We start from the raw sequence: 16,329 nt of genomic DNA on the forward strand, positions 1-16,329 counted from the left end.
AAACTTCATTCCATGTGGGAATACCACATATCACCAGGCTACAAAACAGTCAAATCTAGGTGAGGGGTGGGTGTTAGCCTTGCCAACACCACTCCGATGCCTAAGTCAGTATCATGATAAAAGAATAATAATATTGAAATTGAATAACAATATAAATTCGAATGCATACCTTAGTTGTTTAATATCACTATTAAATTTCTCAGGATAGCAATTATCCCCGGGATAGCAGTCTTACATAAATTATTTTTTGAGATGGATAGCATTCCAAGCTCTTGGTAACAAGTCACCATCCAAAGTAGACAATTTGTATGCCCCCTTTCCTGCTTCTGACTCAATCAAGTAAGGGCCTTCTCACTTTGGTGCAAGCTTTCCATCCGCAGGATTTGTAGTATTCTGAAAAGCTTTTCGGAGAACTAAATCTCCTTCTTAAAATCTACGAATCCAGATATTCTTGTTGTAGGACTTTGCTATCTTCTGTTGATAAGATGCAATTCTGATCTTTGCTAAATCCCTGAGTTCTTCTATTGCATCCAGATCTTCAAGTAGACTTTGAGTATTATCCTCGGGATTCTGATAACTGACTCTAGCTGTAGGGATAACCATCTCTGTCGGGATAACTGCTTTATTTCCAAATAGCAATGAGAAAGGTAAGTAAGTCAATTAAATATTAACTAAACTAAACAAGTAATAACATCTAGACTTAAGACTCAACTACGCAAAACACCGGCAAGTGAACCGGTCAATTGTACTAAAGCAAAGTAAGTCCGATATATCGAACCCACAGGACTCTATAAATTACGTCAATTACTTAATTAGACTCAACTTACGACACGACTATTTATTATTAATATTTTAAGGGGGTTTCTAAACTAATATTAAACTAAGAAAGCAAATAAACAAGTAAACTAGAAATAAGCAATAAAACACAAGATCGAAACCAATCAGAGAAGGAATCTACCTAGGTAAGAATCCCATGCATCAACAATCATCAAGCAATGGACAAATAATATGATATGGAAACTGATTTCTAAACGTATTCACCTAACAAACCCTAAAGAACCCTTGATCGCATCAAGAAAAATCCTAAAGAATAATTATTAGATTATTAAGCAATCAGCTATATTGATTTCCTCACAGTCATCAATTAGGGTTAATTAATAGTATCTAAAGCAAGCAATCTTACGAAACGCTAAACCCTAGATAACTTGATAAACTTATCATGACATCATGAACAAGGATCAACACAATAAGCAAGAATATTGTCACTAATCTATCCTAGCATGCGATTGACCAAGACTCATGAAAAACTCCTCACCTTACAGCTATTGGAATTTAGCAGAACATTCAAAACCCTAATCAACGATTAACAAGCTTCTACGATCTAATTGGCCCATTCAATCACAATAATCAAAACACCAAGTAATGATTAAACATAAACCCTAAATCTAAAGAAAACAATCAAGAGATAAAAGATCTATGTGAAGCTAAAATTAACAATCAATCAAGATAATAAACATTCATATGCATCATAAAAGCAAAATCAAGTCTTTTACTATTAAAATAACGAAACCATAATCAAACAATTAGTCCAAAGCAAGAATCATGCATAAAACATATTCATCAAACCTAGGTAGACATGAAGTCTAGCCTAGAATAGTCATAATCAAAGATGAATAACTAAAACAAAGAACAAAGAGAAACATCATGAAAGATAATGAACAAGGATTAACCCTTCTTAATCGATCCTTGAACAATTGTATGAAAGCTCTATGATCTCCTCTCTTCCTAGCCTCCAAAACGCCTTCAATCTTAGCTTAAACCCTTGGAAAATCGGCTGGAAATAAGCTTCTATTCGGCTAGGTTTATTATAGTGTATATATAGAACGAGATAGGCTTGGACTTGCAAAAATGGTTGACCAGAGAGGCCTAGGCGCCGCGCGGCCCCCCTTGGGCATGCCTTCGCATAGCGCGGCGCACCATAGGGAGGGGCTACAAATTTTCCTTGTTAATTGTTATTAAATCTTGCCAAATATTGATAATTATCTTCCTTGAACTCCAAGTAACGTTGAGAACCTTCTAGAACTTGCTTCCCTTTCTTCTCCAAGCCACCATATATATGAAAACATAACAAAACATTAGTGAAGTAATCATGTAATCATTAACGAGCAAAACGAACTCAAACTTCTCATAAAATGATAGAAAGAATTAGATTTAACATTCAAGACATCAAACGATATAAAACATGTAAACATATAATAAACTTGATTCAAAACCTAAATTAATAAAAGATAAACGAAACACGAACTAAAACGAACTCAAGACATTAAAGAAACACAACTTTACACGGGATTCGAGATGTATAAATAGATGTATTTCAAATATCCCCACACTTACTCTTTTTTCGTCCCTGAAAAAGTCTTATGCATTTGGATCAAAATCGGAAAATTACAGTCTTACAAACATATAAGTTAATTTTTAAAGCTTAGAATAACGCAAAAACCGCGATCATCGATATTGTTGTCCACTTAAACCCATGCCTTAATCTTTACCGGGACAAATAAGATCCGACGTTAATATTACTCAGTGGTTTACACAATTAAGAACCGCTTATTTTCAGCTTTTACCGGACTAGACCACCCCAACTTGACTTAAACCTCAAAATTAGCAGAATTAAAACTTTTGTTGCTCTATTTTTTAATGAATAGTTAAAACGATCAAGGGTATTGTTTATCCACCTAAGCTTAAGCATCAAAGTCTACCAAGCAGCCATTAGATACGATTAAGGTTCAATTAATTAATAGCTAGTGTTCCCCCACAACATGACATACCCCCGTTATCAAGCAATACCCCAAATCCATCACCATAGGTGAGCATGCAAAATTTCATCTGTAGGGCTTACATGTAGCGTGTCCCTTGTGGTCCGTTTCTTAATGGTAATGAGACGTGAGCAAGGGGACCCCACATGGCTAACAGCGTGGATGATCAAGTCTGTAGTGTATTTGTACTTTTGTACTTTTGTGATCATGTTTAAAGACTTATAAGGATTTGCTTTTTTTGGCTTTATATTAAATATCCACAACCCCACTTAGGAATTGTGAATACCCAGATGAATAGATTACATACAGACCCATGGTCTCCGGACCCGAAGCATCCCATCAATACAAGATTTAAGGTTATAAAACCATACGTCAATGAGGTGTAAAACACTAAACTAGCAGTTTAAGATTTATATCACAGGCTACACGACATACTAACGTTAAACCTACCCAAGCATCAAATGATAACGTATTCAGATTTTTAAAAATTATAATATTTCCACTTTTTCATACCAATAAATTGAGGCTTGAGTATGGCCCAACCTTTCATTACTTATCTTCCACGGACAAAACGCTTTACCCACAAAAGATTTCCGTTTTAACCATTTTATCAAATTTACCCTTTCATTCTTAAGGCTGAGCCTACCGACACATCCCGAGTTAAGTGTGTTTTCTTTTATTTATCTCATATTATTAGTAGTTTGAAAAACCGATTTCCGATAAGCATCATCATCTCCTAATTTAACGCAAAAAACTAACTTTAAGGGACATTTTGAAAACATTTTTCAATTTTTTTTTTAAATTTTAAAAAGTTAAATTTAAACTACGACTCAAATATCCTTTCCCCCCACTTAAATTTTGTATTGTCCTCAATGCAAGGATAAGGACGACTTAAAAAATAAAAATAAAATAAAGTCGAACTACAAAAACGAAGACTCTAAAAATTATAAAAACAAAATAAAACGTTAATAAGCTAGATAATGGAAAAGACTTAGATGGTAATTTGCGCATGAAATATGATGCTAAAGTCTTCTTCCATGAATGCCCTCCAACTACGAACGTGCTCGGCAAATGGTAACTCCTTCTATCACACACGAACGTAACCGGCAAAACAAAACAAACATATCTAAAAAAGTATCTTATCAAATTGATAGATATTATGCAATTAAAGTGTTTCACATCAATTGACAAATAACACATAAAACTATTAGCAGCAAATAAGAATTATAAAGTATACGGCTCAGCTGCTCCATCCCCACACTTATCTTTTTCAATATACTCTTCCTTGGGGATCGTCTCTGTAGCTCAAACAATCTCTCTTTTACCTAGCAAAACACAAAACAAAGAAAAACTACAAAAAACTACGTTAGTGACTCAAAGAAAATAAAAAATAGAAAGAATGAAATTATACAAAGTCTACACTTGAGTTCTCACTCAAGAACCCATGTTATGAGAATCACGTGGCGGACCGAGTGGAGCTTCCTCCACCTCGGTAGAACTCCAATGCCCTCAAGGATACAGAATCATGATCCGGCCATTCATTAATCTTGGTCTTCTTCTTTCTAACACCACGAACCTTCTCAAACTTACGCTTTCCACCACCTCTTTCTCCAACACACTTCACCATTACCCGAGAGCTCGAAACCGCCCGCTCCTTCCCCACACGTAAACTTACAGAACGGGAACAATCAAGACTAGGATCCATGCCCGAGATAAATGATTCTATCGAGTAAACTGGGTGACATGGATCAATGAGACCGTCTTGACCACTCGGATGTCTCATGGACTTAGCCAAATATGTGGCACTATCATCACCGGCTCTAAGAGTGATCTTACCTTCAAACACGTCAATGACCGCCCTAGCAGTACGTAAGAATGGACGGCCTAAAATAATAGGAACTCTCTCGTCGGCCTCCATATCTTAAACAACAAAATCAGCGGGGAAAACCAAATTATCTACCTTAATGAGCAAATTCTCTACGACACCCCTCGGATACTTAACGGAACGATCGGCTAAAGACAACGTCATACGAGTAGAGGTGAGCTCTCCTAGGTCTAACTTTTCATATAAAGAATATGGCATGAGGTTTATGCTAGCTCCTAAATCGGCCAGTGCTTGACATGTCGTATCACTTCCGAAAAGGCATGGAATGGTAAAAACATCAGGGTCGGGTAATTTCTCCGGTACTTTATTGAGAACTACTGCAGAACACTCTCCATTTAAGGGCACAGTCGAAAGCTCCTCCAATTATTCTTTCTTTTAAGAAGGTCTTTCAAAAATTTGGCGTACTTAGGCATATGCTGAAGGACTTCTACGAATGGAAGGTTGACATTCAATTGGCTAAATATATTAAGAAAATTCCCGTAATCTTTCGTATACTTTTGATTCTTTAGATGAGCGGGATACGGGACATAGGCTAAGTCAATGGTGTGTGGTGGTGGCCGGACTCCAACCGGCTTCTTATCGGTGTTTTTCTTAACTTGCGGCTCTATGATTGGTGTTGTACTATGTGACTTACCTGGAGCCTCTAACTCTATCTCCTCATCTATCAACTCATCATCCCTATCTTTCCTAATTTCTCTGCTAACTACCTCCAGACCAAAAACCTTACCACTACGAATGGAGATGGCTTTCAATTAAGCAGCCGGATTAGTTTGAGGGATACCCGAAAACTGACCTGGGGGCCCTTCTTCTAAACGACGAGCCATATCACCAACAGTTCTTTGAATATCAAGAATAGAAGATTGTTGATTCTTGAAGAGCAAATCGTGTTCGGCTAACTTTTTCTGTGTAACTTGATCTCTCTCCAAGATTAGCTTCATCGTCTCTTCCAAACGCCCAATTCCACCGTTCGAATCTTGCACATTATTTTGAATATTAGTACCATCGATGTTATTATTATTATAATACTGACCTTGTCATGGAGCATAAGAATTTTGAAATCCGGGTGGTGCACCTGACGGACGCCAATTAGCATTATTCTGATTTGGGTTCTTGTAGGTGTTCCAACTCTGACTGTTGTTGAAGTTGTTGGGAAACCTATTCTAACCAGCAACAAAATAGACCTGTTGATTCATCACCGGGCACTCCAACGTACCATGTCCACCCCTACAAAACTCACACCTATCCACCTTGGCCTTCAGCTCCTTAACCTCTCTAGTTAGTGATTCCAAAGCAGCAGCCACACTAGTATCCAGATTAACCTGGTGTACACCTCGAGCGGATGAGGATGTACTGCTGACGGGAGTGGAATTCCCGCGATGTAGCTCTTTGGCAAGGTCCGATTGAGCGAAGCTCTCAAACATCTCGTTACACTCAGTGACATTTTTCCTCGCCAGTAAACTTCCTCCCGCGGCCGTGTCGAACCGAACTTGGGTTTCATAGTTCAACCCATTGTAAAATTTTTCCACTAGAGCCCATGGTGTGAGACCATTCTGTGGGCAACGAGCTAGCATGTTCTGAAAACGCTCCCAAGCATGACAATAATGCTCCCCCGGCTCCATGTGAAACGAGTGAATCTGATCGCGAAGAATAGCCGCTTTAGCCGGTGGGAAGTATCTCTTGATAAATGCAGAACGTAGTGCTTCCCAAGTAGTGAACGTGCCAGGTGGCTGCGTGTCAAGCCAAGTAGCTGCTTTACCTACAAGTGAAAACGGAAACAGATGTAAGAAAATAGCATCTTCAGTAACACCTTGTAAATTAAAAGTTTTAAGAACGCGGTAAAGTCGGTTAATGTGAGCCCGTGCATCCTCGTCATCACGCCCCGTGAACTGATTAGTTTGAACGATGTTGTTCATGACGTATGACGGAATTTGCCACAAGTTGGGATTGTTGGTTGCGGGAACGACGATGCATGACAGGTTTCCGGTTAAACCATCGAATGCTTGAGCAGCAATTGTTTTGTCGTCGGCCATTTGATCTTGATTTCTCGGACTTTCAGGTGGTGAATTGTGCGGTGACGATTTTGGTGAAGAAGTAGCTTCTGACGGTGGTTTCTCTGCTGACGAGCTGGTCTCGGTCCTGAACGGAGAAAAATCCAGATTTACCAGCGGTGGTCCTTGCGAACGAAGATGTGGCATAAACCTGAAAACGTAGCAGACCAAGTAAGTAGACTAAAAACTTAAAGCTAAAAAACGAAAATAAACTAAATTAACTTAGACTCCTACGACTCAAACGAAAATAAAACAAATAGCACGTATGTAGCAATTAAGTCCAAATAAGGCAAATAACGCAGTCGCAATGAATCCCCGGCAACGGCGCCAAAAAACTTGATGTGCTTAAAACAGTCAATTAAATATTAACTAAACTAAACAAGTAATAAAAACTAGACTTAAGACTCAACTACATAAAACACCGGCAAGTGAACCGGTCAATTGTACTAAAGCTAAGTAAGTCTGGAATATCGAACCCACAGGACTCTATAAATTACGCCAATTACTTAATTAGACTCAACTTACGACAAGACTATTTATTATTAATATTTTAAGCGGGTTTTTAAACTAATATTAAACTAAGAAAGCAAATAAACAAGTAAACTAGAAATAAGCAATAAAACACAAGATCGAAACCAATCAGAGAAGGAATCTATCTAGGTAAGAATACCATGCATCAACAATCATCAAGCAATGGGCAAATAATATGATATGGAAACTGATTTCTAAACGTATTCACCTAACAAACCCTAAAGAACCCTTGATCGCATCAAGAAAAATCCTAAAGAATAATTATTAGATTATTAAGAAATCAGTTATATTGATTTCCTCACAGTCATCAATTAGGGTTAATTAATAGTATCTAAAGCAAGCAATCTTACGAAACGCTAAACCCTAGATAACTTGATAAACTTATCATGACATCATGAACAATCAACACAATAAGCAAGAATATTGTCACTAATCTATCCTAGCATGCGATTGACCAAGACTCATGAAAAACTCCTCACCTTACAGCTATTGGAATTTAGCAGAACATTCAAAACCCTAATCAACGATTAACAAGATTCTATGATCTAATGGGCCCATTCAATCACAATAATCAAAACACCAAGTAATGATTAAACATAAACCCTAAATCTAAAGAACACAATCAAGAGATAAAAGATCTATGTGAAGCTAAAATTAGCAATCAATCAAGATAATAAACATTCATATGCATCATGAAAGCAAAATCAAGTCTTTTACTATTAAAATAACGAAACCATAATCAAACAATTAGTCCAAAGCAAGAATCATGCATCAAACATGTTCATCAAACCTAGGTAGACATGAAGTCTAGCCTAGAATATTCATAATCAAATATGAATAACTAGAACAAAGAACAAAGAGAAACATCATGAAAGATAATGAACAAGGATGATGAAAAAGAACGAAATAACCCTTCTTAATCGATCCTTGAAAAATTGTATGAAAGCTCTATGATCTCCTCTCTTCCTAGCCTCCAAAACACCTTCAATATTAGCTTAAACCCTTGGAAAATCGACTGGAAATAAGCTTCTATTCGGCTAGGTATATAATGGTATATATATAGAACGAGATGGGCTTGGACTTGCAAAAATGGTTGACCAGAGAGGCCTAGGCACCGCGCGGCCCCCCTTGGGCATGCCTTCGCATAGCGCGGCGCACCATAGGGAGGGGCTACGAATTTTCCTTGTTAATTGTTATTAAATCTTGCCAAATCTTGATAATTATCTTCCTTGAACTCCAAGTAACGTTGAGAACCTTCTAGAACTTGCTTCCCTTGCTTCTCCAAGCCACCATATATATGAAAACATAACAAAACATTTGTGAAGTAATCATGTAATCATTAACGAGCAAAACAAACTCAAACTTCTCATGAAATGATAGAAAGAATTAGATTTAACATTCAAGACATCAAACGATATAAAACATGTAAACATATAATAAACTTGATTCAAAACCAAAATTAATAAAAGATAAACGAAACACGAACTAAAACGAACTCAAGACATTAAAGAAACACAACTTTACACGGGATTCGAGATGTATAAATAGATTTATATCAACCACATTTGCTAACCATCGGGGATATTGAACTTCCCTAATCATATTTGCTTTCAAGAGTTTTTCAACTTCTTCTTGGATGATTATGTTTCTCTCAGGTGCAAATTTTCTTCTCTTTTGATGGATTGGCCTGAAAGAATTATCAATTCCAAGTTTATGTGTTATAATATCTTTGGAAATACCTATCATATCTTCATGTTTCCGTGCAAATGTTGACAGTCTTGACTTGAGGAAATCGAGCAACTTTGACTCAATATCCTCAGGAATGCTCGTTCCTATCAACACTTTGACTTCAGGATCCTCGGGATAAGGAAGTATTTCTTTAATTTCTTGTTCCCTGGCCTCCATTACGTCTCGTTCTGGCTTCTGTAATTGCTACGCCTGCTGGGATTTGGCAGTACACTTCATAGAAGAGGTGTAGCAATTCTTTGCATATCGTTGATCACTGATGATTTTGATAACTCCCCACAGACATGGGAGTTTCACACATTGGTGATAAGTGGAAGGGACTGATTCCATGTCGTGTATCCATGGCCTGCCTAATATGATATTGCAACAAGACAAACAGTCAATAACACAAAATTTTTGCATTTTTTTTACCTCTTCAACATATACTGGGAGCTTGATATCCCTAATAGTGTTCTTAGTCTCTCCACTGAATCCAACCAATACTGAGGACCTAGGAATAGTCTCATCCTCAGGAATATTCAATCTTTTTCAGCACATCTAGTTGGATAATGTTGACATAGCTTCCACCATCAATGAGGATCCTGCGCACATAATGGTTAGCCACATATAATGTTATTACCAAACTATCATGGTGAGGATCCTGAAAATTGACTCTATTGCTTTCATCAAAATGGTCTTTGCTTGAATGAGAATGGATGTCTTTGTTGGCCTATCAACCACTTCTAACTTCCTTTTATCAGCATTTCTTTTCGCGGCAGAATAAGAGGTTCCACATATCTCAGATCCTCCGGATATGAACAGAATTGTTTTTGCATTTGCTGGTGGAGGAGTCGCCTTCTCAAGAACTTTCTCAGGATTTTGTTCTTTTCCCTTCTTCCGGCCGAGTAGCTCGTTCAAGTGGCCCTTGCTGAGAAGATAGCTAATCTCCCTTCTGAGTGCAATGCAATCATCAGTCAAGTGCCCAAAATCCTCGTGGAAGGCACACCATTTTGACTTGTCATTCCAGGCTCCTTGTTTCTCCATCTTTTTTGGCCACCTGGCTTTTTCACCTAAGTCCTGCATGGCACACATTAATCCACCAACATCAACAGAAAAATAATATTTAGAGATCTTAGGATATTCTTTATCATATCCATCATCTACTGCATTAATCCTGGGTTATCAGGCTTATAGTAAGGTTTTGATCGATATGAGTTTCCCGGGGATTTTGCTTTCCTGTTCGTCTGATCATATTTCAGGATATCGATCTTCTTATAGTTTTTCTTATCATCCTCTAGCCTGATAAACCTCAGAGCTCTACTTCTTGCTTCATCTAACGACCTGCACGGAGTCATAAAAAGGTCATCATAGAAAGAGGAGTCGTTCTGTAACCCCAGCTTAAGAGCTTCTACTGCCGAAGTAGGATTTATATTTGAGATCTCCAGCGACTCCTTGCTAAACCTGGTAATAAAATCTCTCAAGGATTCCCCAGGATTCTGGGTAACCCTATAAAGATCACATGTCATCTTTTCAAATGTTCTACTGCAAGAAAACTGGTTATTAAACAAGTTAACTAAATGAGAAAAGGAGGTGATGGTGTTAGGAGGAATACTCAGTAGCCATTTCATGGCTGCTCCAGTCAAGGTAGACCCAAATCCCTTGAAAAGACATGCTTCCTTGATTTCTATAGGGATTGGGTTGATCTCCATACGCCCCTATACTGTGCAACATATTCCTCAGGATCCGTTGAGCCATCATACAGTTTCATATTTGGGGTTTGAAACTATTTTGGTATCTGTACGTCACTAATTGACGGCACAAATCGGGATATTCTGTGACTATCAGTGGAAACTTCAGCTATGGGACGGATTACACCAGGAACATTTGAGATCATGTCCTTAAGCTTCTGTAATTCCTGGGCTAAACTTGAACTTATGCATGCATCCTGCAAAAATCCTTGATTAGCATTAAAGGGAATTGTATTGAAAGTGTTACCCTGAGTAATATTCTAAGGAACAGTCTGGGTGTTGTAGCTTGCATTCCCAAACATAGTATTTCCTGGAGTAGCAAATGGAGTGGTCGAAGTGTTAGCCTGCATCGGGATAAAGTCTCCCTGGTGCACCTCAGAGGATCCTGCAAACTGCTGAGTCTGAGCAAATGGTTGCTGAGGATTAGAGAATCCTAGTAAAGGCACTCCTAAGGATCCTACCTGTTGCTGAAATCCTAAGGATACCGCCTGCTGATAAGGACCTGAGGATCTCGTCTGATGGAACAATCCTGAGGACCCGGACTGTTGAAACAATCTTGAGGATCCTCCCTGCTGCGACAATCCTGAGGATCCTGCATGTTGGAAAGGCCCAACAGAAGATGCATGCAAGTATCCTTGGGATCTAAATGAGTTCAATCCTGCAGACCCTCAGCGCTAGAAAGATGAGGATCTAGAGTGACATGGCCGACTTCGGACGCACCAATCCTGAGGATCCTGGAGGAGTGAAATCCAGAGATATCGGGACTAGTGGTGTGAATTCTTCCACCGGCCTCTTGTCTTTCCTGATATCTTCCAGTTCCTTCACGAGCATCTGGTTGGTCTTGTTCTGGCTATCCATCTGTTCCTGTAACTGTCTATACATAAACAGAAGGTCGCTGTTAGATACCATGATGGGATCCTGGGGAGATGGTCTCGATCCTGAGAACACGGGAGTAGCAGGTTTCTTCTGAGTGTTGTCAGGTTTCTTCGGGATACCACCAGCAGGAGGAGGAGGCATAGGAGGCCTCATAGAGGAACCTAAAGCTGCGGCAGAAGAGGAAGCATTCTTCGGTTGGGAAGACATGATGTGGATGTTGAAAGTAGGGCTTAATTTGAGGGTTAATAATGATCAAAGCACCGTTTGCCACACGGTGGGCGACAAGTTGTTTCGGTAAAAAATTAACAAAGTAATTTTGTGATCAAATTCGTATGTGAGGTAGAGTGCTTGATCAAAAATATGGCGAACACAATGATTTGATTTTGAGGAAAAAAGCCCTTGATCTTGAGGATCGCCGGCATAAAAAACCCCCGGACGGTGAAAACTATCAATGTATATTTATTAATAACAAAAAAGGTTGATTACAAGTGTTGGAGCTAATAATTGATCAACTGCTAAGTGTTACAATAAGTTTCAGTAGCTATGAGTGTGAGGTGTGTGTTCTAAATGACCAATTCAGGTCGTTTAAATAAATAAGATATTAAAACTGAAATTCTGAGAAATTCGGGATAAACCCTAGACTAAGTCTTCCACTATAATGGTTGCTTCAAACGTTCGGATTTATGGAGCCTCAGAAGTAACCATTGCAAACCCACGTCTCTTAGTAGCACATTAAACACGTGGTTATATCTGCAAAACAAACAGAACAATAAAGGACAGTTGGATTAGCGAAATATAATCCTCAGAATACTTGCATCGGCAGGATAGGTTGAAATCCTTAAAACATGATCAATCCTGAGGATAAAAATCAGCTCCCAACAGAGATATAGTTGTTTATGTCAGTAAATGCCTGACATGTTCAAAGGTGAAAGCTGAACACCGAAGACCACCTGGGTTGCTACAACAACCTGAGATAACCCAATGGAAATGAGAAAACATTACCATGGATTTTGTAACCAAACTACCAACCACTCCTTGTAATCACGATTCCATTTGGGTTATTGTAGATCGGTTGACAAAGTCCTCCCATTTCATTCCCATACGTGAGAAAGATAGTCTGGAGAAACTGACTAGACTATACCTGAAAGAAATCGTAGCAAACACGGTGTACCTATTTCAATCATATCAGACAGAGACGGTCGTTTCGTCTCTCGATTCTGGAAATCCTTGCAAGAATCCTTAGGTACCCATTTAGACATGAGCACCATCTATCACCCACAAACCAACGGCCAGAGTGAAAGGACCATTCAGACGTTAGAGGATATGTTACGAGTCTGTGTCATTGACTTCAGCAAAAGTTGGGATACTCATTCGCCATTAGCTAAATTCTCCTATAATAATAGCTATCACTTTAGTATAAGAGCAGCTCCCTTTGAAGCTTTATACGGGAGGAAATGTCGATCCCCTCTTTATTGGGCCGAATTTGGAGAAAAACAATTGACAGGGCCCGAGATTGTCCAAGAAACCACTGACAGGGTCACTCAGATTAAAGACAGATTAAAAGCAGCTGCAAACCGACAGAAGAGTTATGCAGACAACCATAGAAGACCCTTAAATTTCCAGGAAGGAGACCGGGTACTATTAAAGGTCTCACCTTGGAAAGGAGTAGTTAGATTCGGGAAGAAGGGTAAAATAAGTCCTCGATACGTCGGACCCTTCAAGATCATTAAGCGAGTTGGCACAGTAGCATATCAACTCGAACTACCGTTATAACTTAACGGAATCCACAACGTGTTCCACATTTCAAACCTAAAGAAATGCTTATCCGATTAGTCATTAATTGTCCTTGTAGAAGATATTCGGATGGACGATAAGCTCCGATTCATTGAGGAACCCGTGGAATTAATGGATTGGAAAATTCAAAAGCTAAGAAGATACCGAATCAAGTTAGTCAAAGTCCGTTGGAATTCAAAACTCGGTCTTGAATTCACCTAGGAACGTCAAGACTAGATGAAATGAAAGTACCCCCATCTATTTCATGTAGAATCAGAACCTAGTACCACTTCCTAAATTCCGGGACGAAATTTCTTAAAGGAATGGAGAATGTAACATTTGCCAAAAAATTTCGTTAATAAATCACGATTAGCAATAAAATTTCGTCATTATGAGAAAAAAATCTTCGTTATTAGTGATCTAGACGTTATAAAGTCAACAAAAAGTGCAAAAATCGCCACATAACGAACCTGGCGGGGAATGACCCCGGGTAACAAGTCAGAAAGTAAATAAATCATTAAATGGGTTAAATGATCTCGAAAAATTAAAATATATATTAAAGTAGTCGAGATAGTATATAAACTTAATTTTAGAAGGTTTGAATCACGAAAATTAGAAAATAAGTAACCGAAAGCCAGTAGAGGACACTATAAGAGCCAGACATCAAGTTTTTCAGAAAACTAAGTTATTAGGTAGATATTGACTCTAATCTAGTTCCCCTCAAAGTCTAATAAAAACAGACTTCGTTTTCTAGATAAATTACGCTTTACGTTAAACCTTATCACTTAAACTATACAATATATATTATTATTCACCAACCCTTACCCCCCCCCCCCCATCCCTCTCTCTTGACAACTCATTGCCACTCATCCTTCCATGCAAAACCTAATCATTATACCTAACCTAGAAGTTATGTGTTGGATTAATATCATCAACACACACACACTCAATCTATTTCCCACCTCACCACCCTACTCCCTCATTCTCTCTCTATATAATCGGTTTTCACCACCACCACTTCATCACCATCTTCAAAATTCATAAAATCACACACACACACAAGAACATGGGAAATTAAATAATAGGAAGAAGATTAAGGAAGGAGCATCACACACAATCTTCACATTATCCTTTTCATCTTCATTCTAACAAAACCCAAGTAAGTAAAGATTGTGATTTGAATTTTATGATTACATAGGTTATGATAGGTGATCTTGGGTTGGAATTGGGATTGAAGAATTGATTATCATGGGTTTGTGTGTGTGAACCGTGCATGTGTATGTATGTGCATGTGTGTGTGCCATGAATGTGTGTATGTATGTGGGTGGAAGCATTAACAACACTCATGCATACATGCATTCACCTTAAAGTTGATTTTTGATTTCCAAGATTTATTAGAAGTGATTTTTATACCTATATGAAACCTTGGATAAAAGATGTTTGGATTTGAGATTCATATGAGCTTGATGATTTGTATGAATGATTGTTAAATGTTAGGATGAGATTTTGATTACTTGGAAGAGTTTGAATCATAGAATGGAAAATAATTGGTTTGTAGATTTCAAGAACTTGTTCATATTGATAATTTGGGATTTTTGATTTTATTTGAATATAATGAATAAATTGATGAAATTGGTGAGATTAGGATGAAATGGAATAGGATATATCCTAGATTAAACCATCAAAATTATAAAATTGAAATATAAAAACTTAGAAATTGTTAAAGTTACTAATTAAGGAAACTTTAATTGTTAAATTGGAAAAATTTTGATAAATGATCCTTTGTGTTATGAAACTTGGATTTGAATGTTTGAAATGGATGATTAATTGATATGATGCATGTTAGAGATTCATGGAATAAAATGTTAGAAGAATAATTAAACTAACTAGTCTTATGGTCAATTCTAATTTTAGAAACTTTAATATTTATTCAATATGAAAAATTGGAATTTGATGATCTTTGGGATATTTGACTTGAATTGGATGAATAATGAATAGGATATATACTATAAATTCATATAAACTTGAGTTATGATCAAGAACATAATAATTACATGAATTACTTGTTAAATGCATACTAAGAATAGAGACTTTGGAAAAGTGAATGGTAAGAGATTAAAACTTGATTAGAATAATAAGATGCATGAATCTAGATCAAACTAGTTGAATGAGATAAAAAAGTTTGCTACTTGATAATACTTGTAAAGATTGTGTTCGAAAAGGTTAACAAGAGTTGAAAGTTACCATAATAAAAAACGTTGTCAAATAAACACTTAGGAAATCATGAAATGAATGAACTCGATGATTTGAATAACTTGTTAATATTAGTTTAAATCTGGAAAATTAAGTTGTGTTTTGATAAGTGTTCATATGAAAATGATAAACTTGATTGTTCATATTATTGATAAACATAGATTGCAAATTAGGAACTTAAAATCCGACTTAAATGTGTTATTTGAGATTATATGACCAAATCTGGAAAGTAAGGATAAATTATAGGTTATAATGCGTATATTTAATACATAGGACGATTTGTTTGAAATTTTTAAGTCTAGTTCGCTTGTCGGTAACTTTAACGGTAGAAAAACCGAATTTTTTTAACGTGAACCGACGCAACGGTTAGGGACTGTTTTAGAACAGCCCGTAAAGTTTTATAACACTCATATATAACATAGTTTGACATATGAGAAGAGGACAACATAACTAGACTTGGTCCTAGACGGTTCGTGTCGGAAAAATCGACACGAAAACGTCAAAAGTTGCTAATTTAAGAAAATGTTAACAAAAATGATAAATGACATGTTATTATAAGATAAATTCTAAAAATTAACTAATATATATGTAACAAGTGTTTTCCATGTCATAAAAGTTATATTTTGTACAAAATGCCAATCAATTCGTTTTTAAATTCGAAACCGACAAAACCG

This window comes from Bidens hawaiensis, unplaced genomic scaffold, assembly GCF_021521415.1.
Source record: "Bidens hawaiensis isolate Kalapana, Puna unplaced genomic scaffold, B.hawaiensis_p1.1 tig00025365_1, whole genome shotgun sequence".
Classification (NCBI taxonomy): Eukaryota; Viridiplantae; Streptophyta; class Magnoliopsida; order Asterales; family Asteraceae; genus Bidens; species Bidens hawaiensis.